We start from the raw sequence: 22,765 nt of genomic DNA on the forward strand, positions 1-22,765 counted from the left end.
GCCAGCTCTCTGCTATGGCCCGGGAAGGCAGTGGAGGATGGCCCAAGTGCTTGGGCCCTGCACCCTCATGGGAGACCAGGAGAAGCACCTGGCTCCTGGCTTCAGATCAGCAGGATGCGCCGACCGCAGCAGCCATTGGAGGGAAAACCAATGGCAAAAAGGAAGACCTTTCTCTCTGTCTCTCTCTCTCTCTCTCTCTCTCTCACTATCCACTCTGCCTGTCAAAAAAAAAAAAAGAAAGAAAGAAAGAAAGAAAGAAAGAAAGAAAGAAAGAAAGAAAGAAAGAAAGAAAGAAAATACACAGCTTGATCAGGACTTGACTTGCTGTCATCTTTGTGTCTCCTGTCCCTTTCATTCCCCATTCTAGGTACTTGGCCCTAGTTGACGTCCCGCAGGACAGGGCAATTTTGTTTATTTGAAAGGCAGAATTAGGGGTGGAAGAGAAGTAGATTTTCCAGCCACTGGTTCAATCCCCAGATGGCTGCAACAGCTGGGGCAGGGTGGATCTGAAGCTACAAGCCAGGAGCTTCTAGATCTCCCATATGGGTTCAGGGGACCAATGACTTGGGCCATCTTTTGCTGCTTTTTCAGGCACATTAGCAGGGAGCTGGATCAGAAGCAGAGCAGCTTGGACTTTAACCTGTGCCCATATGGAATACCAGCATTACAGGCAGTGGCTTTATCTGCTCTGCCACAGGTCTGACCCCTCAGAGAGCCTGTATTATGAATGCACACCCTGAGAGGCTGCAGGTGATGGTCTAATTAATCGGACATCTATCACCCACATGGGAAAGAGACTAAATTACTGGCTCCTGAATCAGGTTTACCCAGCCATGCTATTTCAGGCTTTTGGGGGAATAAAGCAACTGATGGGAAATATCCTATCACTCTGCCTTTCAAATAAATAAGTATATTTTTAAAAATCTAATTACACATATTTCATATGATATATAATGATATGAAACATTAAAAGAGCAGATAGGCCAGTGCCATGGCTCAATAGGCTAATCCTCCACTTTGCGGTGCCGGCACACTGGGTTCTAGTCCCGGTTGGGGCACCAGATTCTGTTCCAGTTGCCCCTCTTCCAGGCCAGCTCTCTGCTGTGGCCCAGGAGTGCAGTGGAGGATGGCCCAAGTCCTTGGGCCCTGCACCCCATGGGAGACCAGGAGAAGCACCTGGCTCCTGCCTTCGGATCAGCAGGGTGCGCTGGCTGCAGTGCGCCAGCCGTGGCAGCCATTGGAGGGTGAACCAATGGCAAAAGGAAGACATTTCTCTCTGTCTCTCTCTCTCACTGTCCACTCTGCCTGTCCAAAAGAGAGAGAGAGAGAGAGAGAGAGAGAGAGAGAGAGAGCAGATAATTGAGGATTCTAGAGTCTACATCTTGGGCATGGAAATGTTTTGGAACAGATGGATTTTTGAATTACATTCATCCATGAAAATTCTTTTTATTTTTTTACAGGCAGAATGGACAGTGAGAGAGAGAGACAGAAAGGTCTTCCTTTTGCTATTGGTTCACCTTCCAATGGCCACCTCAGCCAGCATGCCATGGCCAGTGCACTGCACTGATCTGAAGCTAGGAGCCAGGTGCTTTTCCTGGTCTCCCATGCAGATGCAGGGCCCAAGGACTTGAGCCATCCTCCACTGCACTTCTGGGCCACAGCAGAGAGCTGGACTGGAAGAGGAGCAACCAGGACAGAATCTGGTGCCCTGACTGGGACTAGAACCCAGTGTGCCAGTGCCACAGGTGGAGGATTAGCCTATTGAGTCATGGCGCCTGCCTGAAAATTTTTCTAATGAGTAGATGGAACACTAGATAGCCTTTGATCAAGGTAATAAGGTAAGCACGTCAATTTTCTCAAATGACAGTGATAAATTCTCTTAAATATATTTGTGTTAGAAATAAAAACTATTATCAGGAATTACTACAAAGAGCTGTATGCCCACAAATAGGGTCACCTAGAAGAAATGGATAGTTTCCTGGACACATACAACCTACCAAAATTGAGCCATGAAGACATACAAAGCCAAACAGACCGATAACCAAGATGGAGATTGAATTAATAATAAAGGCCCTCCAAACAAAGAAAAGCCCAGGACCAGATGGCTTCACTACAGAATTCTACCAGACATTTAAAGAAGAACTAACTTCAATACTTCTCATTCTATTCAAAACAATTAAAAAAGGAGACACTCCTCCCAAACTCCTGCTATGAAGCCTGCATCACCTTAATTCCTAAACCCAGAAAAAGATACAGCAGAGAAAGAGAACTATAGACCAATTTCCCTGATGAACATAGATGCAGAAATCCTCAACAAAATACTAGCCAATTTAATCAAACAATACAATCAGAAAGATCATTCACCTAGACCAAGTGGGATTTAATCTTGGTATGCAGGGATGTTTCAACATTCATAAATCAATAAAGGTGATATATCACATTACAAACTGAAGAATGAAAACCCTATGATATCTAAACAGATGCAGAGAGAGCATTTGATAGAATACAATATCTTTTCTTAATGAAAACCTTAAGCAACTTGGGTATAGAAGGAACACTCCTTGAGACAAGGCAATCTATGACAAACCCACAACCAGCATCTTACTGAATGTGGCAAAGTTGGAAGCTTTCCCACTAAGAAGGGAATATGACAATGGTTCCCACTCTCACCACTACTATTCAACATAGTTCTGGAAGTTTTAGCCAGAGCCATTAGGCAAGAAAAAGACATAAAAAGCATACAAATTGGGAAGGAGAAAGTCAAGCTATCCCTATTTGCAGATGACATGAGTCTATTTATAAGGGAAGAAAGGACTCCAAGAAGTGATCATTGATACTCCAAAAAGAGATTTTTAAAGTGGCAGGATATAAAATTAACACACAAAAATCATTAGCCATTGTATACACAGACAATGTCATGGCTGAGAAAAAACTTCTAAGATCAATCCCATTAACATTAACAATAACTATACAAAAAGTTAAATAACCTTGGAATAAATTTAACCAAGATTGTCAAAGATCTCTATGATGAAAATTGCAAAAGACAGAAATAGAAAAAGGCACAAAAAAATGGGAAGTCTTCCATATTTATGGACTGGAAGTCAATACCATCCAAATATCCACATTACCAAAAGCAATTTACAGACTCAATGCGATACCAATCAAAATACCATGGACATTCCTCTTAGATATAGAAAAAATGACGCTGAAATTCATATGGAAGCACAGGAGACCCTGAATAACTATATCAATTTTACACAACAGAAACAAAGCTGGAGGCATCACAATACCAGGTTTCAAGACATACTACAAGGCAGTTATAGTCAAATAGACTGGTACTGGCAAAAAACAAAAAACAAAACAAACAAACAAAAAAAAAAGATATGTAGACAAAGGAGCAGAATAGAAATTCCAGAAATCAATCAAAGATCTACAACCAACTTATATTTGACCAAGGAACTAAAACAAATCCTTGGAGCAAGGACAGACTCTTCAGCAAATGGATCTCCTCATGCAGAAGTATAAAGCAAGACACCTACCTCACATCTTATACAAAATTCCACTCAAACTATATTAAAGATCTAAATCTACAACCTGCTACCATTAAATTACTAGAAAAAAATTGGGGATACCCTACAAGACATTGGCATAGGGAAAGACTTATTGGAAAAGAACTCAGTAATGAGGGCAATTCTAAGATGGCAGAGTAGGGAGGGAGCTTACTGCTATAGTACAGGAGAAGATAGTTTTTTAAAAAGTGGAGAGTGTAGTCTCAGGGAAGAATTAGGGATAAAATGGCAGAGGAAACTACCGAAATCAGAGAGACACGGTAGACCTACGTGGAGCAGGAAGAGCCTCAAGGAAAAATGACTTGTATCCCTGTGGGGAATAGTGCACCTACCAAAGTAGCAGAGCCAAAAAAAAAAAAGTATAGACACATTTTTCTCTCCCTGGTCACTTTACAATGGTATTCTGTAACAAGCTGATAGAGTGGATGCCATTTTGTACATATATAACAGCTGTACCAGTTCATGTCTGTGCCCAGTAACCAGCCAAGTGGAGACTACTGACTCTAATTGGGAGAATGAATGGGGCTAGGAGTTGTAACTATGTGAGGCTTCTGTACTGGTACTGTGAAAAAAAACTGAGGGTGTATGGGAGGACTCACAGTGTGGCTTGGACTTTGGGCAGTCACAATAGGAGACTCCACATGCTCAGGGCTTCCTGGTTATCTGGTGAGAGACATTGCTGGGGAACCTGAACTTACACTGAGGACTGCACAGATCCTTTATATGGTTCTTGGGACAAAGCAGATGAACATTACACCCATTGGGGCTAGCATTCAGACACTGGTCTCCTTTGAGGAAAGGAGCTCAGCTTAGCAGAATAAATTTCTGATTAAAAGAGAGAGAGAGAGAATTTACCAAGCCAAACCTGGGTGTGTCACCTTAGGCACACCCTTCAGGCTAGAGAACTGAACAGAGTTCCCTGGCCACACCCACTACAAGCCTCTAGATATTCATTGAAAACAGACATTCCACTTACCTACAGAGTCATAGTACAATAATAAAAGCCACCACCACCACAACAAAAAGAAGAAACCAATGAGTATCTCCAAAAATTGCTGAAAAATAAATGCACAAATTCAAGAAACAAGACTAAGGAACACAACATGATGCCCCCAAAAGAACACAACACTTCAAAACTAAATGTGAACATGATGAGATGGAAGAAACGCAGGAAATGGAATTCAAAAAATTGATCATAAGATTACATAAAGTAAGCAGAAGCAAATGTATGAACTACTGAAATCCATACAGGACATGCAAGAAAATTTTTCCCATGGAATTTAGATCTTAAAGAGAAATCAAATGAAGAATTTAATAGAACAAGTAAACAATGCAGTGAGAGCCTTAGCAATAGGATCAGTGAAGCATGAGAAAGAATATCAGACTTAGGAGATAAAGCACAAGAAATTATACAGTCAAACCAAAGAAGAAGAGGAAATTAGAAAGTTAAAAAAATACTGCTGGGAATCTGCAGGATACTATCAAATGACCCCACATACAAGTTCTAGAAATTCCTGAAGGCATGGAAAGAAAAAAAAAAAGGATTAGAAGGCTTTTTTAGTGAAATAATAACAGAAAACTTCCTTAATTTGGAGAAGAAAAAAGAGAGATCCAAATACAGGAAACACATAGAACTCCTAATAAGACATTACCAGAAAAGCTCTTCACCATGACACATTATAATCAAACTCACCACAGTGAAACATAAAGATTCTAAAATGTGCACAAGAGAAATGCCAGTTTACTTTCAGAAGATCTCCAATTAGACTAAGAGCGGACTTCTTATCAGGAAATCCTACAGGCTATGAGAGAATGGTGAAATATATTCCAAATCTTAAGAGAAAAAAAAAAGTCAAGACAGAATATTGTACCCTGTAAAGCTCTCATTTATGAATGAAGATAAAATAAAGACCTTCCATAAAAAGTAGAAATTGACAGAATTTGACACCACTCATCCAACCCTACAAAAGATGCTTGAGGATGTGTTGTACACAGAAAAACAGAAACATGGTCATCACTACAAAAGAAGGTAAAAAAGAAAATCCCTCAGTAAAAGTTCAAAGGAAATTCAAGGTAAAAAAATAGGAATATTTTTGGAAAAATGGCAGGGCAAAGTCTTTACTTATCAATAGTTACCTTGAATGTAAATGGCCTCAACTCTCCAGTTAAAAAACAGAATGGCCAAATAGATTAAAAAACAAAACCTATCTATTTGCTACCAACAAGAAACACATCTCACCAACAAAGATGCATACAGACTGAGTGAAAGCATAGAAAAAGATATTCCATGCCAATAGAAACCAAAAATGGCCTTGTGGTGCCATCCTAATATCAGACAAAATAGCCTTTAAAACAAACACTGTTAAAAGAGACAAAGAAGGGCACTAAGTAATGATCAATTCAACAGGAAGATGTAACTATTATAAATGTATACACACCTAATTACAGGGCACTTGTCTACTTAAAAAAAATGTTAAGGAATTTAAAAGGAGACTTAGACTCCAATACAATAGTAATGGGGACTTCAATACCCAACTTCCAGCAATGGAAGGATCAACCAGACATAAAATTAGCAAGGAAATAGCAGATTTAATCAACACTATAGGCAAAACTGACTTAAAAGAGATCTATAGAACTTTTCATCCTACAGTTGCAGAACACACATTCTCAGCAGTGCATGAAACTTTCTCTAGGATTGACTACATACTAGGCCATAAAGCAAACATCAACAAACTAAAAAAAATCGAATTCATACCATACATCTTCTCAGACTACAATGGGAGAAAAATGAAAATCAGCAACTCAGGAATCTCTAGAACATATGCAAACACATGGAGACTGAACACCATGCTCCTGAATGAACAGTGGGTCATAGAAGAAATCAAAAGAGAAATAAAAAATTTTCTGGAAACAAATGAAGACCACAACACAACATATCAAAACTTACGGGATACAGCAAAAGCAGTGTTAAGAGGAAAGTTTATAGCAATAGGTGCCTACATCAAGAAATTGGAAAGGCACCAAATAAATGAGCTATCAATGCATCTGAAGGATCTAGCAAAGTAACAGTAAACCAAACCAAAAACTAGTAGGAAGAAAGAATTAATTAAAATTAGAGAAGAAATCAACAGAATTGAAACAAAAAAAATACAAATGATCAGCAAAAGGAAGAGCTGTATTTTTTTTTAATTAACAAAATCAACACATCATTGGCCCAAATAACAAAAAAGGAGAGAGAAGACCCAAATCAATAAAATTGAAGATGAAAAAGGAAATGTAACAACAGACACCACAGAAATAAAAAGAATCATTGGAAATTACTACAAAGAGCTGTATGCCAACAAACTGGGAAACCTTAAAGAATTGGGTAGATTCCTGGACACAAACAAGCCACATGAATTGAACCATGGAGACATAGAGTGGATCTAAACAGACCCATTACCAAGACACAAATTGAATCAGTAATAAAGGCTCTCTGAACAAAGAAAAGCCCAGTACCAGATTTCTTCACTGCTGAGTTCTTCCAGACATTTAAAGAACTAACTCCACTTCTCAAGTTATTCAAAACAATTGAAAGGGAGAGAATCCTCCCAAATTCTTTTTATGAAGCCAGCATCACCTTAATTCTTAAACCTGAAAATGATACAACAAAGAAAGAGAATTACAGACCAATTGCCCTGATAAACATAGATACCAATATCCTCAACAAAATTCTAGCCTTTCAAATCCAACAACACCTAAGGAAGATTATTCACCTGGTTCAACTGGAATTTATCCCTGGTATGCAAGGATGGTTCAACATTTGTAAATCAATCAATGTGATACATCACATTAACAAACGTGCAGAAAAACCATAAGTTTATCTCAGTATATGCAGAGAAAGCATTTGATAAAATACAACACACTTTCATGATGAAAACTCTAAGTAAACTGGGTATAGAAAGAACATTCCTGAACATAATCAAGGCAATTTTTGACAAACCAACTGCCAGTGTTCTATTGAATGGGGGAAAGTTGGAAGCATTCAGATTGAGATCTGGAACCAGACAAGGATATTCACTCTTGCCATTGCTATTCAGTAAAGTCCTGGAACTTTTAGCCAGAGCCATCAGACAACAAAAAGAAATAAGGGATTCAAATTGGGATAGAGGAATTCAAATGATCTCTATTTTCAGATGACATGATTCTATATATATGGGATCCAAAAGACTACACCAAGAGACTATTGGAACCCATAGAAGACTTTGGTAAAGTAACAAGATACAAAGTCAATAGACAAAAATCAACAGCCTTTGTGTATACAGAAAATGCCATGACTGAAAAAGAACTTCTAAGATTGATCACATTCACAATAGCTACAAAAAATCAAATTCTTTGAAATAAGATTAGCCAAGAATGTCAAAGATCTCTATGATGAGAATTACAAAACATTAAAGAAAGAAATAGAAGACACAAAAAATTGGAAAAATTTCCCATGTTCATGAATTGGAAGAGTAATATCATCAAAATGTCCATTCTTCCAAAAGCCATTTGCAGATTCAATGTGATACTAATCAAAATACAAAAGGAATTCTTCTCAGATCTAGAAAAATGATGCTGAAATTCATTTGGAGGCATAGGAGAACTTGAATTGCTAAAGCAATCTTATACAAAAAAAGACAAAGAACATCACAATACCAGATTTCAAGACATATTACAAAGCAGTTATAATTAAAGCAGCCTGGTACTGGTACAAAAACAGATGGATAGATCAATGGAACAGAATAGAAACATCAGAAATCAATCCAAGCATCTACAACCAACTTCTATTTGACCAAGGAAGTAAAACCAATCTCTGGAGCAAAGACAGTCTCTTCAACAAATGGTGCTGGGAAAACTGGATTTCCACATGCAGGCATCTGAAGCAGGACCCCTACCTTATACCATACACAAAAATCAATTAAAAATTAATTACAGACCTAAATCTATCACCTGATATTATCAAATTCCTGGAGAGCATTTGAGAAACCCTGTAAGACATTGGCAAAGGCAAAGATCCCAGAGGCACAGGCAATCAAATCCAAAAATCAACAGATGAGATTACATCAAATTGAGAAGCTTCTGTACTGAAAAAGAAACACTCACGAAAGTGAAGAGGTAACCAACAGAATGGGAGAAATTATTTACAAACAATGCAAGTGATAAAGGATTAATGATGAGAATATATAAATAGATCAAGTATCTCCACAACAACAAAACAAACAACCCAGTTAAGAAAAGGGTCAACGATTTAAACAGATATTTTTCAAAATAGGAAATCCAAAATGGCTAATAGACACATGAAAAATGGTTCAGGGTCACTAGCCATCAGGGAAATGCAAATCAAAAACACAACAGTGTTTCATTTCACCCCAGTTAGGATGGCTTTCATACAGAAATCAACAAACCAAAAATGCTGATCAGGATGTGTGGAAAAGGTACCCTAATCCACTGTTGGTGAGAATGTAAACCGGTGAAAACACTATTGAAATCGGTTTGGAGATACCTCAGAAATCTAAATATAGACCTACCATATGACCCAGCCATCCCACTCCTGGAAATTTACCCAAGGGAAATGAAATCAGCAAATAAAAGAGTTATCTGCACCCCCCCACCATGTTTACACAATAGCTAAGACATGGAATCAACCTAAATGTCTGTCAACTGAAAACTGGATTAAAAATTATGGGATATGTACTCTATGGAATGCTACACAGTGGTTAAAAAAATGAAATCCAGTCATTTGCAACAAAATCGATGAATCTGGAAATCATCATACTTAGTGAAATAAGCCATTCCCAAAGGGAAAAATACTAAATTTTCTTCCTGATCTATGATAACTAATAGATAAATGAAAGGAAATCTGTAGAAGTGAAATTGACACTTTAGGAAGCATGGGCTTGATCAGCACTTTTTTTGACTGTGGAGAAAGTTTTTTTTTTTTTTTCTTAATGGAGAATGTGTGAGAATGGGAGAGGGAGAAGGATATGGGTGGGAGTAGGGGTGAAGGGTGAGCATGATCCCAAGAATTACTATATTCCTAAAGTTGTACTTTTGAAATTTGTACTCATTAAATAAAGTTTCTTTGTGAAAATAAAGATACTTTGTCCTGCTCTTACAAAGCCTACAATAGTATCATCATTCAATGCAGTAAAGACGTCCCTTGTGCATCCAATATTGTATTGATGGCATAATCAAATAAGGACATGAAATAAAAAGGAATTTAAGGAAAATCTCTTTAATAAAAATCAATACAAAAACTCTAAGAAAAATTATTGTGTTAATATATAAAATCATATATTAATAACAAGCTGGATATACTAAAAGATGCAAAGGTGGTTAACAATTAAAAACGAATGTCAATTATCCATGTGAGTAAAAATATAAGAAAAAGTTACATAACCACTTAGATTAGAAGATTTAATCAAATTTAGTATCTAACCTTAAATAAGAAGTTGTTAGAATAGTACATATTAGCAACTTCATTAATCCAACTAAGATTGCCTACTAGTGAACCTATTAAAAACAGCATAATTGACACAGAACATTGAAATCTTTTTCCCTGGAAGCAGACCTAGACAAAGCTGTCTCTTCTCATTATTTCTATTCAACATTGTACATGAGGTGTAGTCAGAGAAATTAATAAAAAGGAAATATTGGGTGAAAGGACCAACTTTTAAGCAACAAAACTGTCAATATGTGGGTGATGTCACTATCAACAGATAATCCAACATAATTCATATATAACAGAAAATATTAACAAAATTAAACAAGATTACTGGGTAAAAAGTCAATATATGCCATCAACTGGTTTGCTATTCACCAGCAGGAAATAAATAGAAAACGATTTGAAGGACAAAACAGAGACTAACAAATTCCTGTAAGAGAAATCAAAGATAAAATAGTCCATGTGATATCTTTAAGTACATTCAGATAAACAGCTTTACGAACCCTCACGTGAGCTAATAACAAGAAGCCAAGACTGCCAGAAAGGCAGCGTTCAGCAAGCATCTTGTGAACTGCAGCTCTCAGGAAGCAAGCTTGGGCTCACAGGATCCAGCAGGACCACAGACAGCTGAGGGCGCCCAGAAGCCAAGGTCACCAGAGCAGGGACAGCGCCCCCTGCTGCCGGAGCACCCGGGCAGGAGAAGATGGCGGCTCCAGCCTGAGCCCCACCTCCCCTGTTACCAGGCACCGCCCCAAGGAACCGCCCCAGCCTAGGGGATTCTGATTGGCTGCACCTTCTGTGATGTCGCGCGGCTGGCTGTGGTCACTGTCCAATCAGGCACGTCAGGGCGACCCTTTGGAACCCCGCGGGACCTTGCTTTGTGGCAGCGCTGGGAGGGGTCCCCTGTGCTGCTGCTGAGCGGGCTCGGGTGCCTCAGGGGCTGCGCTGTGTGAGCTTCTTCACCGCAGGAGCCGCCCAAGAACCCCAGAATGCCTTGGAAGCGAGGAAATGGTGAGTGTGGGGCCCACCAGGTGGGAGCTGCGCTGGTGGCCAGGACCCGGGCTTCTGCCCGTGCGGGCTCAGCCCAGGGACCGCAGCCCCAGGTCTGCCCTGTTTGTGCAGTTAGGGCGGGACGGCCCTCAGGGAGACCGTGGACTGCACTGAGGGCAGGAGCTGTGGTCTGCGGGTCCTCCTGCCCCTCTTTCTGCCCAGGGTGCCCTGGTTCCCCTGACTTTTCTAACTACACGGGGAGTGGAGTCTCAGGTACGCCGCAGGGTTCTCTCGGAGTAGCTCTTCCTGGGGCACTGAGTCCTTTTCCTGTTACCTGAGCACAGCGTCCCACGCCGGGTGGGCGGTAGAAACGGTTTATTTGGTTCAAGGTTTTGGTCCGAGGTTGAGCAGCGTCTGGCAGTGTCCTTATGTTGGCAGAGCCCTGAGGTGGCAAGGGGACAAATTCAGGGAGGGAGAGAGAGGCCAGTTAAAGTGGATTTCATGGCAGACCCCGGAGATCAGCCATTAACCCATTAATCACGTGAGTGGATTTATCCTAATTACCTCTTATAAAGTCTGACCTAGACCCCACCCCCTTTCAAGATTCATTTATTTATTTGAAGGCCTGAGTTACACACAGAGAGAAGGGGAGGCAGAGAGGCAGAGAGGCAGAGAGAGAGAGAGAGAGAGGTCTTCTGTTTGTTGATTCACTACCCCAATTGCCACAATGGCCAGGGCTGGGCTGATCCAAAGCCAGGAGCCAAGAGCTTCTGGGTCTCTCACGCAGGTGCAGAGTCCAAACCCAAGGACTTGGGCCATCCTCTACTGCTTTCCCAGGCCATAATAGAGAGCTGGATTGGTGACCATGTGGGATGCTGGCACTGCAGGCTGTGGCTTTACCTGCTAGGCCACAGTGCCAGCCCCTGGACCCACTTTTTAATATCTTACAATTGGGATTAAATTTCCCCATGAGTTTCAGAGGGAATAAATCATTTCCAATCCAGAGCACTAAGTCTGGCAACAAACCCATAAATGTCCAGAGATTTCTCCAATTGCTAAATGCCAACTTCTACCCTGAAACTCACAATACTATGAACTATTTTCTCCCAAGGAAAAATTGATATTTCAAAGGTTTATTTTCTGTTTCTAAATGTTTTCCATGAGAGGAAAGCAGGTAATATCCACCTGATACTCCAATATAAAATTTTTATGCTGAGATGGGTGATTGGTGCAGTAGTTACATAGTTTGGATAGCTACATTCCACATAGGAGTAGCTGAGTTTAAACCTCGCCTTTCCAATTCCATATTCTTGCCGGTGCACACCATGGGAGGCAATAGGTGATGGAAGTAGGTGATGTTTAGTAAGTACATGGGTTCCTGCAACCTGCATGGAAACACAGATTGAGATCTAAGGTTTCTGGCTTCAGCCTGCCCAGTCTTAGATATAGTAGGTATTTGGTGAGTGAACTACTGAGGGGACAATTTCTCTTCCTCTGTTTTTTAATTTTTTTAAACAAATTTATTATTTTTTAAAAACATATTTTAAAAAGCTGCAAGCTGGGAACTAAATCCAGGTCTCCAAATGGTTTAAGGTTCCCAATCACTTGAGCCATTGCATGCTGGATGTGTCCCCAGGGTTTCCACTAGCAGGAAACTAGAATGCAACCAGGAGTGGAAATGGCACTCAAACCCTGGTACTATGTGATCTGGGTGTCCCCAGCAGCATGTTGAGCACTAGGCCAACTGCCCCACCTCCTACTTTCTTTTAGAGGTGTTAAAGAGTTCTAAATTGGCAGCAGAGATGGCTACCAATTACTGGAAAGCAATGATTTATATGTATACATTTAGTTCATGAATTCCATGATAAGTGAGCTATAGTCATAACTCAATTATACTACGTAAGAAAGTTATATAATTTGATATTTTTAAAGGTATGTATTATATATTAGATTATTTCAGAGTTTTATGTATTTTTTATATTGTATTCCAAACCCAAATCCACATGAAATCTATCTTCCCTTCATTGCATATTTCTATAGACATGTGGATATAAATATAAGAGAAAAGTGATAGGAGGATGTAAACTGTACATCACAATGATTGATTCAGGACACAGGTTGTGAGGAAAGATAATATTAATTTTATCTGAATATCTGTTTAAAAAATATATTCATAAAATAAATAAATACCAAACCAAACATGGCCAGACAGCACAGGTAAATTTCTAAATATTTTTAGTAGTGGTGATCAGAAAAGATTGCCCTTAGCTCTTAATCTTTGTTGGATTCTGCATTTGTCAATCCTGCTCCCTGATTGTCAGTCCTTGTATCTTCATAACAGGGACTATTCATTCTTCTGCATTCAGGAAAAGATAAATCCTCCAAATGTGAAGTCCAGTCAACATATGGAGTATACAGCTTGGACATAGAGAAAGTGAGTGCCTAAGGACAGCGAACTATCAGTGAGTGCAGGCTTCCTACTTTCTGTATTCTCAGGAATTCTTACAGAGTCCACATCTCCAATCCTAGTATGAGCAGCTCCTGGTGGCAGAGGTGTATGACCACCTAAATAGGAGGAACCATTCCTAGGAAAGGACATAAGGACCAAATGCTCTTTGGTACGGACTAGCTCTTTGATACCTGCAAGTTCATTTTCTATTTCAAGGAGTATAACTGAGATCTATATATTCATGGCACAGTTGCTTCTCTGGTCTGAGATGCAGGTGTCTAGGCTTAGATGTTTGAGACTCATTCCTTAATTTGTAAAATAAAGTCACTGTAGAGCAAGGGTGGAGTCGAACAAGCCACAGGAATTTGAACAGTGCAAATGATATCTTAGGTATAGAGGAAACCATGGGTAGGTTGTTAACCAAGAGTTAGCACATCACACTCCCACTCAAGAACATATCAGCCCTGACCACAGGAGCCATGCCCATCTCTATTTGGAGAGGAGCTTCTTAAGTAGTGGGAGATCCATGAAATTCTGTTTGACCTCCTTGTCTAGTGGGTGGCACAAAGCAGCAAATGTCAGGGAAAGTAGAGGTCCTGCTCTCAAAAGGATAAGGGAGGATTTGTTACAGAGAGGAACAGAAGTATTTCAGGAGTTCCTAGGCAAGTAGCTACCAGACGTTGTAATTTTTGTATTTGTACAATGAATTTGGGAGGCACGCGCCTTAGGACCCAGTATCTTATTCCAGCGTATGCAATAGAAGAGTTTTCCCAACTCTCGAATATGATTCCTGGAAGACTCATAAGTTATTTAATAGATTAGAGCAAGCATATTTTTATTTTTTAAAAAATTTCTATGCCTTTACTGCATATCAATAAAACAAATCTTTGCATATACAGGAATGTAAAACTTTAAAAACCATTTAATTACTATAACTAGGTACAGTCAATATGAAGGAGGAATGGATTTATTGTTCTGCAAACCACCAATAGTAAAATGTAAAAGGTGGCACAATCTGAGTGGGCAGTCTCATACAGTTTAAGCATTTGACAGCTATGTAAATGTGCTCCTGAAGCAGCCTGTGAATTTTACCTTTAGTTTTTAGCTCAGTGTGATCCTCACTTTGTGATATCTATCTCTGACCCTTTTCCAGAACTGTTTAGTTTTCTCTCATTCTTTGTCTTGTCATGGTCATCATTTTTAGCTTTTTTTGGTTTCTTGTCTACATTTCTTACCATCTCTGCTAGGCAAGCATCTTTTTAAAGGTTAGGCATGAGTTGCCATAGTAATATCAATTTCTTGGTCAAATATCTTAAAGTAAAATATTCATTGCAATTTTCCCCATGCTTTATAGAAGATCCACAATAAATACATATGTGTTATATAAATACAGTACAATTGTCAGAACTAAAAATTAAATATAATGACAGTGATCACCACTGCCCACAGTAAAATTTCTCTATTCCTTTAAAATGTAAGCTTGTGAATCCATAAATTAGTCACTAGAATTCTACATGGTTGGCAGATAGATGCCAATTCTCATACATCGCATCTGGTTTCAAGGTAGCAGGGCTGAGTGCCCAGGAAATAGACACATCATTTTCTTGTTTCTTTGTGAAGGGGTGCAGAGGCCTAGGGGAAATGAAGCCTCTCCCTTCCATTACAGCACCAGCAGAGATCCATGGGAAGGGATTTTTCAGGTCTTTCTCAGTGTGGGTCATGTTGCTCACTCCTGTCCTCTCTTCCCTGAAATTCTAGGCCCTGCAACCCTCCTGATGCTGATTCAAAGGCACTGACTGTATTCTGTGTTCCTGAAGGTAAGTGCCAGAGAGAAAGATGGGATCCAAAGACCACAAGGATCCTGGGGAGTAGAACGTTTGTTTTCCTCTTGTTGGGAGCAGAAGCATCCATGGTTCTCAGGTGGGTGAGGGCTGATAGGGAGTTGCTTGCCACAGCTCTGGGCCTGTGGGGAACAGCACAGTCATTAGAACCTAAGGTCTGAGGGTGAGGAAGCCCACCATGGGCTGAGCTTTGAGTGATTACTCTGCTGGAGGTAGGTGCTTTGCTAGAAGGCCTGTGTTCTTCCATCATGCAGTATCTGATTTCACAAGTTCCATATTGATGTGGTCAAGGTGGCAGTGGAGCAAGGAGCACCTGCAGATTGTATGAGCTGGGAGGTGTTTGGAGTGAGTCTAGTTCCAGCTCAGCCATGAGAGGATCTTGTTACTGACCTATATGGTATTGATTTATCCATCTGTAACTTGAAGGCATTCCCAGTACCAGTGACATAGCGCTGATTTCCCAGAGAAATCATTGTGCGCCTATGTACAGGCTGTTCACAAGAGTGTAGTTGTATTTGTGGGGCTTGTTGCGTCTCCTCAGCAAGTGAAACTTCCTGCCCCCTGCTGCACTGTGTATCCTGCCCATAACGTTTTATGGGTTTATAGATACACAGATGCTAGTTTCCAAGAATACTGGATCTCTAAGGGAAATTAGAGTGCTGAAGGATGATCCTATTTTCTTTAGAAAAAAGTAGTTTGCTGTATGGAAGAATGATTTCATGAGTAGAAATCCACCTGAAAGGATAACCCTTTGTTCCACACCTGCTTAATGCTTCACAGGCGAACAAATGAATCCCTTTTAAAGATGAATCCTAGCATGGTATGGCTGAGGCAACCATGCATCCTACTGCCCAGAGATCTGAGTGATGCTATCTTAGCTCATGCATAAGCTACTACAGACTGGGTGACATTGGATAGTTTGTATTATCTGTGAGAAGCAAGGCCCTAGGAAATGTTACTTATTGGAAGGGACTTGAAAGTGCTGCCTGCAATGGAGCGGGTAATTTGTCCTATCTGAGAGTCTATCTATTTTGCCCCAAACCCATTCCCAGGACTTCATTCTGCTTCCATTATTTCCAGAGTTGGAGCTCTCTGAAGCCTAGTCTATAACCACAGTTGGTATAGAGATGTGCTGATGCCCCCTCTGTCCTGAGAGTCCTTCCTGGCAGGTCAGGAGAGGTGATAAGGATCTGTCTGCCTGATAGGAGAGATGGAACAAAGGAGATTTTTAGGAGATAAGTGTTACATGATTTGTGTTTATCAGACACTCTTAGATTTGAGTAGTGCTATTTGTCTTGCCACAACTAATTCAAAAGTCATGATTAGTTTTGAGGTTGATTTTTAGGAGTCACAGTCAATCTAGAACTGTTTAAAGAGACTTTGACTTGACCATGGCTATCCTTATCCTTTCTCCCCATACTGTATACGGATTGTGTGAGCCCCAAAGGTTTATAATACAAGTTTTTCTCACTTACTTCTAGTTATCAATGCTTGATAGTCATAAATTCTATAGACATTTAATATTAAACTTTTTTCAAATGTTTAAAATGGCAATCACTTTATTAATTATTTTGATAAATACAAGTGAAATGACATACAATATAAAATATTTGTAAAAATTGAAGCATAGTCTTTTTTAAAATTAATTTATTTATATGAAAGGCAGAGTTACAGAGAGGCAGAGAGAGAGAAGTCTTCCATCCACTGGTTCAGTTCCCAAAAGGCCACAGGCTGGAGCTGTGCCGACATGAAGCTAGAAGCCAGGAGCTTCTTCCAGGTATCCCTCTCAGGAGCAGGGGCCCAAGGACTTGGGCCACCTTCTACTGCTTTCCCAGGCCATAGCAGAGAGCTGGATTGGAAGTGGAGCAGCCAGGATTAGAACTGGTGCCCATATGGGATGCCAGCATTGCAGACAGCAGCTTTACCTGCTACACCACAGCGCCAGCCCCTGGAGCATAGTCTTATGATCTGCAGACAAGTATGTGGCAGTGACCCTCCTGACATCCCTCTGGTTGGTGTGGCTCATGCTCATGAATATATCTGTGTGTGGTCATGAAGTTCTGATCACTGTATTTGGCATATAATTCAGTTCTTTTTCTCACCAAAACATAACAGCATTTTAAATTTTTTTTTAACTTTTTATTTAGTAAATATAAATTTCCAAAGTACAGTTTATGGATTACAATGGCTCCCCCCCCCATAATTTCCCTCCCACTTGCACCCCTCCCATCCCCTGCTCACTCTCCCATTCCATTAACATCAAGATTCATTTTCAATTATCTTTATATACAGAAGATCAATTTAGTATATATTAAGTAAAGATTTCATCAGTTTGCACCCACACAGAAACACAAAGTATAAAATACTGTTTCAGTACTAATTATAGCATTACTTCACATTGGACAACACATTAAGGACAGATCCCACATGAGAAGTAAGTACACAGTGACTCCTGTTGTTGACTTAACAAATTGACACTCTTGTTTATGGCGTCAGTAATCTCCCTAGGCTCTTGTCATGAGTTGCCAAGGCTATGGAAGCCAGTTGAGTTCACCAACTCTGATCTTATTCTGACAGGGTCATAGTCAAAGTGGAAGTTCTCTCCTTCCTTCAGAGAAAGGTACCTCCTTCTCTGATGGCCTGTGTTTTCCACTGGGATCTCACTTGCAGAGACCTTTCATTTAGGTCTTTTGTTTTGCCAGAGTGTCTTGGCTTTCCATGCCTAAAATACTCTCATGGGCTCTTCAGCCAGATCCAATTGCCTTAAGGGCTGATTCTGAGGCCAGAGTGCTGTTTAGGACATCTGCCCTTCTATGAGTCTGCCGTGTATCCCGCTTCCCATGTTGGATCGTTCTCTCCCTTTTTGATTCTATCAGTTAGTATTAGCAGGCACTAGTTGTGTTTGTGTGATCCCTTTGACTCTTAGACTTAGTGTGATCAATTGTGAACTGAAATTGATCACTTGGACTAGTGAGATGGCATTGGTACATATCACCTTGATGGGATTGTATTGGAATCCCCTGGCACGTTTCTACCTCCACCATTTGAGGCAAGTCCAATTGAGCATGTCCCAAATTTTATATCTCCTCCAGCATTTTATTTGCTACAAGTTCACAGAAAACTTGCAAGTTTAAAGTATAACCCCTATATTTACAATCCTAATTCAACATTTTGAGATGGGCTTAGGTAGGTACTTCCTGTGTAGGTGTTGCCTGGGATCACAAATGAGGGTTAATATATGCACTGCTGAAGGGAGCACACAAATGAAGGGTAAGTCATCTGGGGCCTGTACTGAGGCTAGTGCCTTGCAGATGGCTTCACTCATGTGTCTGGTGATTGCCACTATATCTCAGCTGGGTCCTGTGTCTCCAACAGGCAACTCCCAGGCTTTTTCACAAGGTAATTATGTCCAGTAAAGCAAACCCCAGTAAGCAGTTAATTTTTAAAACTTTGTATCGGGGCTAGTGTTGTGGCTTAGTGGATAACACCGCCTCCTGCAGTGATGGCATCCCAATTGTGTCCACTTCCAATCCAGCTCCCTGCTGATGGCTTAAGAAAGCAGTAGAAGATATCCCAAGTCCTTGGGCCCCTGCACCCACATGGGAGACCTTGAAGAACCTCCTGGCTCCTGGCTTCAGAGTGACACAGCTTCGGCTGTTGCAGCCAATTGGGGAGTGAACCAGCAGATGGAAGATCTCTCTCTCTCTCTCTCTCTCTCTCTCTCTCTCTCTCTCTCTCTCTCTCTCCTCTTTCTCTGTCTCTCCTATCTCTGTGTAACTCTGACTTTTGAGTAAAATAAATAAATCCTAAACAACAACAACAAAACAAAAACCTTGTATCATATTTCCTGCTGTTCCATGGACTAAAGCAAGTAAAATGACAAAGCCAATATTGTTGGGAAGGAATACATAAAGGTGTGAATACAAAAAGGTATGCTATTTAGAGCGATTACTTGCAAAGTGTAGTAGGGCAAACACTGTGGCGAAGTAGGTAAAGCTGCCACCTGTGGCACCGGGATCCCATATGAGCACCAGTTGAGTCCCAGCTGCTCCATGTCTGATCCAGCTTCCTGCAGATGTGCCCGTGACAGCACTGGAGGATGGCCCAGGTGCTTAGGGACCTACACCCATGTGGGAGACCAAAAGATGCTCCTGACTCCTGGAAAAATACACATCGGTTTTAAGAGTCATACTTTCTATGGAATATTAGATGAATAAAAGCAAGAGAAGTTCTATGGGAAGCACTAATATGGACTCCTTTGTGGAACATTTGATTTGTATCATTAGAAAAATGGCTAATTCTACCCAATATTTTCTGTGGTATGAATTTTAGTCACACCATGTTTATTGTTTCTATGTTATACTATAATTTATTTGGATAATAATTCTCAAAATTATAACATTTCTTTGCAGCATTTTTTATAGAAAATCAATAGCAAATAAATATTTTCATTAACCTTTAGTTAATGTATTTAATATCTACTGAGTAATATAATTATGAGTGTTCTTTCAGGGAGCATTTTCCTGTCTCTCTAATGTGGAAGAAAATCTTCCCCCATGGAGAATCTGATTTTTTTTTTTTCTAACGTGTCCACTATTCTCAAGTCATTTCTATCATGATCTTACTTTTCACAGTAGAATCTAGAATCAAGCCCAGTCACTTCTCTTTGAACTCCCTCCATTCACGTTTTCTTCCAGATATGATTCCAGAGATCTGTGCATGTTTCTAAGACAAAGGAAAGTGAGTATATCTCCAGTAAATTCATTACTTGCTTTCATCCATGTATTTTAGGAAATTTATGAGGGTTTATTATTATTTTTTAAAGATTTATTTATTTATTTGTAAATCAGAGTTACACAGAGATAGAAGGGGAGGCAAAAAAGAGAGATAGAGAGATAGAGAGAGAAGTGTTCCATCCACTGGTTAACTCCTCATTTGGCCACAATGGCCCAAGCTGTGGCAATCTGAAGCCAGGAACCAGGAGCTTCCTCCAGATCTCCCATGCAGGTGCAGGAGCCCAAGGACTTGGGCTATCTCTCATTGCTCTTCCAGGCCACAGCGGAGAGCTGGATCAGAAGTGGAGCAGCTGCATCTGGAACTGGTGCTCATATGGGATGCGGGCACCGCAGGCAGTGGCCTTACCTGCTACACCACAGTGCTGGCCCTGAGGATTTGTTGCCATCATGTCAGGCAGCAGATTAATCTGCACACCAAAATACAGTCCTCAAAGGGATTTATTAATTAAAATGAAATCATAGTAATAAATATAATGTAGCATCAGATAATATACATAAGCAAGGTAAAATTTGCATGCTTATAAGACATTAGAGCTATCTAATATGGGTGCAAATTGTTCTCTGTTCTTTCTGATGCCATATCAAAAAGACATTTTGTACAACTGCTCCTCTTCTGAATCCAGCTTTCTACTTAATGGCCTGGGAAAGCAGTGGAAAATGGCCCCAATCATTGGGTCCCTGCACTCGTGTGGGAGACCTAGAACTCCTTGCTCCTGGCTTTGGATCAGCTCAGTTCCAGACATTACAGCCATTTGGGGAGTGAACTAGGGATGCAAATTCTCTCTCTCTTCTTCTCTCTCTTTCTCTTTTTCCCTCTCTCTGTATCTCTGCCTCTCAAATAAATAAATAATATCTTAAAAGAAGACATTTTGTTATATAATTCAAATTGAAACCTAGATGAGAATATGCTACATTGTTGTGGAACATGAAAGCTGAGATAGAGCCCTTATTATTCATATGATACTATGGATACTTGTTTTCCATTTTTCTCATCTGATTTCTTCCTCTTTCTTTATTACCTTTCTTCTGGCTCATCAAGTATTTTTAATAATTTATAAATGTTTTGCTTATTTCAGAGACAGAGATCTTCCATCCACTAGTTTACTCTCCAAATGCCTACAGTAGGTGGAACTGGGCCAGGCTGAAGTCAGATGATGGGAGTTCAATGCAGGCCTTCCACACAGGTGTCTGTAACTCAATTACTTGAACCATCACTACTGCATATAAGAACTTACTCATCCTGGAAGCTAGAGTTGGAATTAAGCCCATGGAATCCACTGTGATACCAAGAGATTCTAATTGACATCTTAGCCATCAGGCTAAATGCCTGCACCTATAAAATATACTAAATATTTCATTTTGGTATTTCTCTTGTTTGTTTAGTTCTATGTTATGGACTGAATTATTTTCTTCCAAAATCTATAAATGACCACTCTAATCCCCAAATTACTATTTGAGAGAATACCTTCAAGTAGGCAGTGAAGGTTATCTGTGGGCCTATAGATGGATCCTTTTTTAAAAAAAAAAAAAAAGATTTATTTATTTATTTGGAAGTCAGAGTTATACAGAGAGAGGAGAGGCCAAAAGAGAGAAGTCTTCCATCTGATGGTGCACTCCCCACATGGCCACAATGGTCGGACTTGTGCTAATCCGAAGCCAGGAGCCAGGAGCTTCTTCTGGGTCTCCCACGCAGGTTCAGGGGCCCAAGGACTTCGGTCATCTTCTACTGCTTTCCCAGGCTATAGCAGAGAGCTGGATTGGAAGAGGAGCAGCCAGGACTAGAACTGGCACCCATATGGGATGCCGGCACTTCAGGCCAGGGTGTTAACCTGCTAAGCCACAGCACAGGCCCCATACGTGGATCCTAATCCAGTCCAACTTGTGATTCTGTGAGAGAGACAACAAGGGATGAGGGAACCTGCAGAAAAGACCAAGAGAGGTTGTGGTGAGTATTTGGCCACCTTCAAACCAAAAGGAAAGGCATCAATGGAAAGTAGAAACCAACCCTGGAGGCAACTTGTTCTTCGAACTTTCACCCTCCCAAACTATGATAAAATAATTTTCTGTTGTTGAAGCCACCCCACCTATAGTACTGTGTTGTGGATGCCCTATCAAAAACATACACTGCTTTGTTTCATTAATTTTCCCTGATTATGCCTGAATTTGCTATTAATTCCTCCAAAGATTTAAACTATGAATAACTTGCCACAGTATTCTTGAAGTTATACTGTAGTGCTTCATAGCCAATATAGGAGAGGAGCTGTTCAATAGATTAGTTCCATTTTTGACCTCTATACATTGTGCTATGATTTTATATGTATGTTTACATAGTGAATCAATATATAAGTGTCACACATAGTGTAAGTTTTTCTTCAAATAATCATTCCTCTTTTGACAAAATTAAGAGAATAAAAAGGTATACAGCCTTTCATTTTGCTCACAGTTTTTTTATTGTTTTATTTTTATTTGAAAGGTAGAGTTAGAGAGAGGAAGAGCTGACTGTGACTGGCACTGGGCTTGGCAAGGCCAAAGCTAGGAGCCTGGAATTCCATCCAGGTTTCCCACTTGGGTGGCAATGGCCCAGGTACTCAGGCCATCTTCTATTGCTTTTCCTAGGTGCGTTAGCAGAGAGCTGAACCAGAAGTGGAGCAGCC

The sequence above is a fragment of the Lepus europaeus genome, unplaced genomic scaffold (assembly GCF_033115175.1).
Source record: "Lepus europaeus isolate LE1 unplaced genomic scaffold, mLepTim1.pri SCAFFOLD_3_1, whole genome shotgun sequence".
Taxonomy (NCBI): Eukaryota; Metazoa; Chordata; class Mammalia; order Lagomorpha; family Leporidae; genus Lepus; species Lepus europaeus.